General features: G+C 39.8%; 1 long non-coding RNA gene across 1 annotated transcript; it reads right to left on the bottom strand.

Annotated features, from left to right (window-relative positions):
* Window positions 1-6,310, bottom strand: LOC116487007. The gene is made up of 4 exons (XR_004253041.1): window positions 6,281-6,310; window positions 5,221-5,264; window positions 3,869-3,977; window positions 1-64 (listed from the first exon to the last, which is right to left on the bottom strand). It is a non-coding gene; the product is annotated as an uncharacterized LOC116487007 (long non-coding RNA).
* Between the last annotated feature and the right edge of the window lie 1,168 nt (window positions 6,311-7,478).

Below are 7,478 nucleotides of genomic sequence, written 5' to 3'. Positions count from 1 at the left end.
CAGGTAACTTACAGAATCAGTCTGCATTAGTCTCAGGAGAGTTCTTGCTTGGGTTGGTAAGTGCCTGTGAAGAAGAGCAACCAATGAGTGAATGACACACCCTTATGGAGAGCACAATATTAATGCACTTTGGACACCTTAAATCTGTGAGCTGTCAGATACCAGGAGAGTTACCGATGAGGCAGTGTAATCCTCGTTTTGCAGTAACCAAATTTCATGTTCACATCTTTATGAAGAGTTATCATCAAATTGGATTTGAATACAGATTTTACTCAAGTTCAATAATTAATGTGGAACCATAAGTTTAGTTTTCTATTACACTGCTTAGCAGCTAAAATGACAGACACAGCAACATGTTTGTTAGCAGATGGCCTGTTCAGAAATGGGCTACTATCAAACTATTCCTCGTGTACTAAAGTGAGGAGGGAATCCCAAGTCTCAATATTTAACTGACCTCTTGAGCAATGTTTGTGCACGCACCATGGCTCACCCAGCCCTGTAAAGCTGAGGTGTTTCAGAGTTCACTGCGTACTCATCCCCCATTCCTGTAGCCTGCACCCCAAGTCAATACTTAATTTTCAATGGTGTAAAACAGCTTAGCACACTCTACCTTTCTAAGCAAATTAAAAATCCAAGCAACTTCCAAGATCACTTACACAAGATGACAGCCTTGCTGTTTTTCAACAGCTATGCTAACACCCTCTCTCTTTTGAATGTATACACAAACATATATATATATATATGTATAAATACAACTGCATATGTATGTTCATATGCATGTATATATAAAATTGCTACTAATTCTGGGTTACCTTGGCTAAACACTTCAACCTTGTTTGACTGCCCGGACATGTTGATACTCAAATATGCATAGAAAAGAGAAAGTGGTTAGAAAGCTTGGCCTGCCAGGCAGCTCTGGAGCTGCATCAGTCACTAGGTTCTTGTTACAAACATTTCTCTGACTGTATATAGAAGCATAGAATCATCAAGGTGAGAAAAGCCCTCCAAGATCATGTGGTTCAACCACCCCCCTACCACCACTATCACCCACTAAACCAAGTCCCTAAGCACCATGTCCAACCTTTCCTTGAACACCCCCAGGGACGGTGATGCCACCGCCTCCCTGGGCGACCTGTCCCAGTGCCTGACTGCTCTTTCTGAGAAGAAATGTCTGCTAATTCACAGCCTGAACCTTCCCCTGGCCAACTTGAGGCCACTCCCTCTAGTCCTATCACCTGTGAGAAGAGACTGACCCCCAGCTCCCCACACCTTCCTTTCAGGTAGTTGTAGAGAGCAATGTGGTCTCCCCTGAGCCTCCTCTTCTCCAGACCAAACAACCTGCGTTCTCTCAGTTGCTCCTCACAGGACTTGTGCTCCAGGCCCTTCACCAGCTTCGTAGCCCTTCTCTAGACATCATATGACATTAATAAGCATGATACTGGTTTTGTACAGTAACCAGAGAGTAGCTCTCCTTTGCAATGCTGTATTTGCTGTAGGAACAGGAGTTATTTCTCACCACCCTTCTTTAACCAAATACTGATCTAACACTAACATAAGAGTATTTAATGGGGAATGAGCTCTGTCATGCATCTACTCGTGAAACAGGCACCCCACACATGTAGTTCGCTTTGCCATTACCCTTATCCCCAGTCATAACCTACTTACTTATATCCCAAAAACAATCACAAGTGGTCAAGAATTCCTTCTGTTCTTACCATGGATACTAAGCTAGTGCATTGACTTCAATATTAATGCAGAGGAAAACATTCCTTATTGACCTGGCAATCTGCAACACCTTTCATTTCTCATGCAGTCACTGAAGTGCTGTTGCATCCTGAGCCAACACAGTCAGTAAGATTGAACATTTTGAATGAAGCAGAGGCAGTGATCATCTATTCTTGAGCTGCAGCCTCCACCAAATTTAGATCTTAATCAACAGAAAGTCTGCTAATGGGAAATAGATATTCACAGTTCCTGTCACCTGTTCTCTCAGTCTTAAGTTCTTAGCCTCATTTTTTCAAGTGCAATCAGAGACATAAGCCAGGCTCTGCTTCAACAGCATGCTTTAGATACATCCTAAACTCCAATATGTACTTAAGCACTTTGGCAATGAATGGGGGTGGGCTCAAGAAAGTTTTGTCTACACTGCTACATTCAGTAAATAGCTCTTCAAAGCAGCCACTGATTTCACTTTAATAAGTCCTGTTCTTCAAAAGCTAGTAAGGGTGCAGAACCACGTCCTTTCAGAAAAGACCCAGCATATCTGGAAAACAGTTCCCAGACTGGCACCCAGCAGTGAGACAGGCCAGGTAGCAATTCTGAAATATCAGCGTTAGCTTTCATTCATGGACTATTTTTGTCCTCTGGGTAATAGGAAGAGATATATTTTGAGGTGATGAAGAATAAGTGTTGGACTGCATTATCATTCCAGGTCCAATCATCTAAAACAGGAGAAATGTTTCCTTATGTTGCAATGCATTTCAATAATTAAACTAGGATGCATATGACTCCTCAGATCCATCATAACATGATGGAAAAGAGCCCCAAAACAGGCATCTCAAAGTTCAGGGATATTGCTGTAGCAGTTTACAGGAATTCTCTACTTTAGGATTTAATTGATATAAAACGTAAGACAACCACCTACCTCATTCTTTCCTATAACAAGCAAAACCTCAAGTAATACGTGCTGCATCTAGCAACATGGTGATAAACTCTCACAAATGGCTCAAGCAGAGCTGTAATCCTTGCAAGTGTTTCACCGACACACAGAAACAGACACGTTCAGTCATCACTAGGAAACAAAATCCCTTCTCTGAGGTATGAGGGGCTGTAACATATGTCAGGAGACCTAGCGGACCATTTCTGCCAGGAAATACAAGCATTTACTGAGATTACTAGTGTGAGTCAGAAGTTACTCAAGGTGTGCAGGAGAGTGATAAACAATACCTGATAAATCCTAACAATCATTGCTTAGATACAACAAACTCAGACACTTCACTTGGCTTCTAAATGTCACTCCCAAGGCCTCTTTAAGAAGAATATTTTTTCTTTAAACAAACAAACAAAAATATTAAATTATGGAGTTCTGGGTAATATCAACTAACACTGTCAAACCCAGGCACAGTCTGCCAAACCCTATGCCCAAGCTATGACTGAATTCCAGCAGCCATCTGTTTCGTTAATTAAATAGGACTGATGCTTTCAATAAGAAACCAGGGACTTCTAGGATAAGCAGTATATCAAAGCTTAACTCCTGCAGTCTCCCAGGTGTGACTAAAATCAAATAGCCAAAATGAGATGACTGCAAGACAACACAATTCCTATTAAATTTGCAGAACTATCACTGCACAAGGTCTGCAATGCACCAAAACCTACACATGACCATCTGCAATTCTTTTTTCTCTTGAGTCCAGACTGTGGCTGATTTTTCCTCTCTCTCAACCACTCTTGCCTGCCTATCCAGATGCCTGAGGCCAGTTATGGGAGATTTCATCTAGTTTTTCCTCCAATTAACTCTTTAACAATTCACTACACGTTCATTTTCTGAAAACATCCATGCTCTAAGATATTTATAGACAAATAGATAAATGAATGGATGTTGAAGAGGAAGTGTAGAAACCACCACCACCACCAAATAGTTTCTTTCAATTTTTTGTTTGCAGATTTCATAACCAGGACTGTTGGCTTCATTTGAAAGTTATGGTATGAAATAAGCCCATACATTTAATATGTTTTGAGCTAATTTTCAGCTCCAACTAGACTGGTTTTGCTTGCTGTTCAGAGCAAGTTGTGTCAGCATTTGAGACAGTTGAAAGGGAAGTAGATGAAGCATCCATCACCTGCGAAAGTAAAACAAAAAGCTACATACTCAGCCTCTGCTCCAGGAACTGCCTGGTTAAGGAATGCATTCGAGTCATTCACACTCCCAGTGCCAGTTGAATAGCCCTCGATCATAGCATTGAACTCTCGAAAGATGTCTGAAAAAGAAAGATGACAACGAAGAGAAAATATATCTGTTCCCCGCCTAGTGAGATCAGAACTGTCACAGTTTTGACAGCACATTGCAGCTGCTGCAGCCTCATTTTGTTTCATCCACCAAAGAGCAGCAAGAGGGACAACCAGCTAGCAGTGATGAGACAGCATGTGCTTGCTGTGCACCCTGCACTGCCAACAGAAGCTGACCAGAACCAAAGACTACCATGTCCAGGTCTCTTTCATGTTGTAGCTGTTAAGGTCTAAATTAAAACAATCCCAGTCATGCGGTGGTGACTTTGTGAAATGAGCCTCAGAGGGGCTTTAACCCAGGAGGGTTAAAGCAGGAGCTTGTTTTCAGCTAAACAATCTGGGTCCACTTTGCAGCTGTGCAACATCTCATACTACTGACAAATTTGAAGAAAGCCTCAGATGCATGGTGAATTCCCACCACACTCAATAGTCATTTCCAGAAGGAGGCAGACAGAAAATTTCTGAGCTGAATGTGAAAATGGTCACACTATAAACCATAAAAGCTACCTTAATCTCCAAGACTGAATTTAACCACATTTTAATGAAGGTTTTGTCAAAGGTTGTACCTTGTGAATCAATTAATTGCTTATAACAATCAATAAGACATTCTAATGATATTCTTGTCAAATTCCACTTACAATAATGGGCAACACACAAAAGGACAATTTATCAGCCCTCTTCAGATGAAAATTTATTTTATTTAATCCAAACTGAAACTCCAGTGGTTTTACATTAACAGTAGGCTGAGTTAGGAGAGGTTGCAAGTTTCAATGAAAACAAAGTTAAAATTATTCCATTCATGTTACGTATAGAGCTAGTGAGACATGTTTACTAAAGAGGTCTGCTCTCTGCAAACATCCCTTTTTGGAAGAAAAAAAAAAAAAAACAAAAAAGAAGTGGTAGAATATTTATTAAAAGTAAGTTTTAATTACAACACAAGTATGGACATAGCAAGCTTATTTAGAAATTCAAATAACACTCACTAAGTAGTTTGAGAAGGGAGAGGGAAAAGGAAGGAAAGAATTTTCTATCTGCTTCTCAATTTTACTGATGAAGGAAACTTTTTTTCATTAGTCCTAGGATATTGTTTCTTTGAAAGGTAAGTCTTGTGAATTACTCTCAAATGGCTTAGAGCTCTCTGTAAAATTATTATGAATCAGCCCATTCCCTCTCTCCAGACTTGCCACAGCTAAATCTAGCAAAGCATTTACTTACTAGGTAGAGTTGTTACGTTCTCTAATGAGGCATCCCCTCCAATACTAAAACGAGAAAGAGAAATACAAGTTACTCATCTCTTAGCTGGACACAGACAACACATAAAGAGAAAACCTACTATACCTCATAAGAAAAGGTGAAGGATTATTAATTTGGTAACTATCAAACTATCATACTACTTGGAAAGGACAGACGTGCAAGTGCTTTGGGGAAAATTGCTGAGGTTTCAGTGGTAAAGTTGCTCATCAGAAAAATTTATGTGCATGCGGCTCTGCAGAGGCACAGTTAATCATTATGAAATACCAGAAAATGCCTGAGACAGCTACATATTTGAATGACAGAGCTGTAAAGTACTGCAGATTTCAGGGCAGACCTGAAGACCAGTTCCAGCCTCACAAAGCCGCTCTAAGGCAGCACCAACCAGCCAGTCCCTCAGGTGACATATGGCTGAGGCACCAGCTCCTTTATCTCTTTTTCGGTCTTCCTGCGTAGCAGTATGTTCTCTCCAGCTTTTAAATTGCTGGGCCACGCTGAGGCCAAACTCTGGCTTATGTAGAGGAGATAGGACAGCACAGAACTGCTTCAGTCAATGTCAATTCAGCTATATCGTCACCCCACCTCCAATTTCATCTTTTACAAATTTCTGTTGTATGTGGTAAAAGTTCTGCAGTGAAACTGGTTTTCGCAGTTCTACAAAAAATTCAGAAATGTCAAACTTCGAGAACTCCCCAAAGCAACATGGCCTAATTTATTTGTTCCAGTGATTTTTCTCCAGTTTTGCAGATCTCCAGCCCACCATAAAACTACCAACTGTCAAAAGTAGCTGAAGATAAAAGCGTGAGAGCAGTTAAAAGGCAAACTGAAGCTCTATTGCTGAAAACATTGTGTAAATCCAGTTTTGTGACAAATATTGGATCTTGACATATCTTCACAAGAAATGTTAACCAGAAAGCAAATCTTTTTCCACTATCTGACAGCTGAAAGCCCTGGAACATGTGGAAAATAATATTTTGCACAGGAAATAATGCACATATTCTCATCACCTTGCCTGAAAACTTACCTCCATGACAGTCCCCGATATTCGGTGTCCAAATCTGTGAGATTGTATGAAGCAATTCCCGTTCCAGCCTGGGCATTATATTTCATAAACCCAATGAAATTAAAGCACAATAGAAAGTCACACATTAGTCATTTTATTTACTTTTGAATGCAACCCTTCACAAGCTTTAGAATACATCTGTTTTTTCCCCACCTTCCTCCTGAAAAATGCATCAATACTTTTTGTAATTATTTACAAGCATCATATTGTATATGATGCACAAAATAAATGACGAATCAGTGAAACAAAAGCTTTCTTCTTGTAGGTCTGGGTGAGCTGAATAACTCATTTACATTGCATTACTCAAGAATGATGAAAACATCTCAAACAACCCCATAAAGCTTTCAGGCTAATAAGGAACACTATAAAACTCAGCACAGAAAACAAACATATCTCAGAAAGAAGTACTGTAATGTCTTTATTTGAAAAGTTATGTGCTAAATGGTGAGTTTTATAGTAGTATAAGAGGAAGAAAGAAAGCACCCTCTACGCTTATACTGAAGAAGGGCAATCTGGCAACTACATCCCTCTTTAACAAAACAAGGGAATTCAGAAGCAGAGTGTCTGCCAGCTGTTATGCTTTTGTCTCATGTTAAATCTGGGTACTAGGTAGTACTTTACTATATCACAATACCAGGCAGACTATTTACTGCTATCACAGAATCACAGATTCTGCTACTTCAGATTAAATCATACTAATACTTCATATTAAAACCATGCTAATACATTTTCTCCTCTATATAAGCTTTATTGAGTTAATGGAAGACTGGTGTTCAGAATAACTACGCATGGGCCAAGTCCAGATCGGACAGCAATGCAAAACTGCTGTTTCTATGAAAACAGATTTTATCGTCAGTTTCTACAGACTATACTTAGCAGAATCACCTGCAGGGGCCTGGATATTGTAATATTGCAACTGCAGCTAGATACTAACTATCTTGCTTAGATCAACATTGCATGTTTGCATAGAAATGCTGCTATTTATTTTGGTAACCTCATGCATGTAGGAGTTTTAGCAACATGCCTGTCAGACAGTTGGAAAGGCTTCATGGTTTGTAAGCACAAACTGTGTCTTTGTTGTTAAGGCTCACATTCAGAGATCCTAGAGATTTCAACTGTCTTTCTGCCCAACATTTCCTATGAGCTGGTTGTAAAGCTT

This window comes from Aythya fuligula, chromosome 3, assembly GCF_009819795.1.
Source record: "Aythya fuligula isolate bAytFul2 chromosome 3, bAytFul2.pri, whole genome shotgun sequence".
Classification (NCBI taxonomy): Eukaryota; Metazoa; Chordata; class Aves; order Anseriformes; family Anatidae; genus Aythya; species Aythya fuligula.
Note: the sequence above shows the minus strand (reverse complement) of the source record. Positions and strands in the feature narration are given on the sequence as shown.